Source organism: Myotis davidii, unplaced genomic scaffold, assembly GCF_000327345.1.
Source record: "Myotis davidii unplaced genomic scaffold, ASM32734v1 scaffold184, whole genome shotgun sequence".
In the NCBI taxonomy this organism is placed as follows: domain Eukaryota; kingdom Metazoa; phylum Chordata; class Mammalia; order Chiroptera; family Vespertilionidae; genus Myotis; species Myotis davidii.
The window spans coordinates 6,737,640-6,740,025 of record NW_006297021.1 but is presented as its reverse complement, the minus strand read 5'-3'; the positions used below and the strand labels follow the sequence as shown (position 1 = coordinate 6,740,025).

The 2,386-nt window shown below is 47.0% G+C and overlaps 1 protein-coding gene across 21 annotated transcripts in view; it reads left to right on the top strand.

The window, feature by feature from the left end:
• SORBS2 (sorbin and SH3 domain containing 2) overlaps positions 1-2,386 on the top strand; it is a 312,941-nt gene that overhangs the window by 174,024 nt on the left and 136,531 nt on the right. The window lies entirely within an intron of this gene.

The window sequence follows — 2,386 nt, the reverse complement described above, 5'->3', positions numbered from 1 at the left end:
TCTTGTGAGAGTGTGTCTGAGGGTGGTGTGGACATCTAGTCTCCTCTCCTGTGGTGAGAGTCAGTTCTCCCTGGTAGATGAAACTCCCCCCAAAAAATCAATGACAGTTGAGTTTCTCTTAGAGGTTCTGTCTTTAGGCAGATAAGGGAGCTCAGAGGAAGCCTCTCCCTGAGTTGCTAATTTTCAAGTGTCTACATTTCAAAACAGTCAATATAGACCAGAGCGGCATATTTTGGGGTGTTATGTCCTGAACTCCTGCACTCATATTTTGGGGTGACATATTTTCTTATCCTTCACTTTCAAACGTGGCATCAATTTGCCATTTATTTCAATCCTCTGATTGCCTTAGTTGCAAAGCATACTTTTTTTTTTTTATTTGGCACAAGCCTAGATGTGCACTGTGACACCTGCATGGAGGTTAGTGGTTAGTCATTTTGAAGGATGAAACAACTACAATTGAACTGAGTTTGCTTCTTCTTTGACTCAATAGCCGAGCACGCAGGAAGCCATAATGAGCAAACTATTTGGGATCATTACAAAGGGGCACTTTCACCATAGCCATGGCCATGGCCATAGCAGAGTGTGTCTGAGCACTGATGCCAGGGCCCGGCCGCTGTGTGGAGGCCCTGCCCGTCACCTAGGCCTGGGGAACTGGCACCTGTCAGTGGCCCCACCTGGTATGATTGGGAGGATTACCTGAGCTAATATAAAAGCTGAAAAGAGCTTGGCACACAGTAAGCGTGGTAAGTGTTGGCTGCAGTAAATCCTACAGCTGTATTGCAGGGGACTTGGCAACACTGGCACTGTATTAAAATTTAAATTCTAAGTATTTTCTGAGGTATTTGTTAATTACAACTGTTAAATAATCTAAGCATCATCAAGGCATATGCACAGAATTTTAGTTATCTGAAGGAAAACATTTATTTTGATCCATCATTGACAATGGGGACAAAAGCGCACACGCACACACACACACACACACACACACACACACACACACACAGGAATATAGACCAGGAACAGCAATGTAACTAAAATTTAACCAAAGCAGATGCATTTGAATGAAGACTTGGAGGGATTTTGTGCGAGTGTGTGTGTGTGTGTGTGTGTGCAGTTTTCCTTTTTCTCCTTGTCGTCAGAATAGTTCCATTTAGAAAACACACTCCCTTCCCAAATTCGCAGATATCTGCAAATAGTGTTCTGCCCAGAAGGGACAGAACAGCTAACCGTGCATCATTTGAAGCAAATTGCCCACGATGTCAAAGTGGAGTATTTATTGCTGTTTGGGGATTGACTTATCTGCAGAAACACATATTGCTTCTCACAGTGAAAACAGGGCCATCCCTTGAAATATGATGACCAGGCATCTGCCTCAGGAAGGGATGCGAGGGACCCGAGGAGCTCCCACGGACCCCCATGGAGCCCCCACGTCCTATCACCCTCACCCCTCCCTGCTCTGAAATGCCTGCCCCTGGGGTCCATCCTGTGCTTAGAAAAGACAAATGTCTCACTTAAAATACCATGTCCCCGAGGGAGCAGAGTGTGTTTGTGTCGCTTGCACACTGTAGAGCCTGGACAGTCAGCTGCTGCACCCCTTCAGTTGCTAGAGCAGACCCCGAAAGGTGACTCTGTTTGTGGAAAGAGTCTGGGCAACAAAGATTTGAGTTGCAGAGAGAGAGAGGGGATCAAGAGCTGGTGAAAATGTCCAGGGAAGAGTCTTTGAGGAGGGGGACCGTGAGGAGGGGTCTCCTTAGAACTGGCTTTGGGTGGAGAGAGGATAGCGAAGCTCTCAGTGGGGAACAGGAGGGGGTGAGAGAGCCGACCTCATTGGGCAGGAAATGGCTTGCTCCCTCTTGCCCTTTAGATCCCTTCCTCTTCCATTCTGCTCCACACAGACGTGGAAAGAACTAGAAAAGCACAGAGCCGGTGGGAACGGCAGGAATGACGTGTATTAGCACTACAGTCCTCGCCATACTGGGCGCTTCCATCCTCCGCAGTGCTGATCAGCGGTGATGGAGCTTCATTAGAGAATGTTCGTTTCAAATAAAGGGGCAAGGAAAGTGGAAATTAGTCAGCAACCCGGGCCGGGGCTGCCAAAGCCACACTGCCTATTCACCCCCACCTAGAACCACCCTGGGTAAAACAGTCCCGGTATACCCCTCTCCACAGCATTACAGTGGCTCGCGGTCTCTTACAAACTAAAGATATGGCAAGTGCATGGTGGGCAGAGGTAGGTTTACTCTGAGTAGGCGAAACCAGGGTTCATTTTGTATTATTATTTATGGATGAGCGTATTATTTATTTGTACACAACTGTAAACCTACTTTTGCCTACCCCTGTATTTGCAGTTTCCTTTTCATAGGTTTTTCCTGATAAGTAGGTGTCA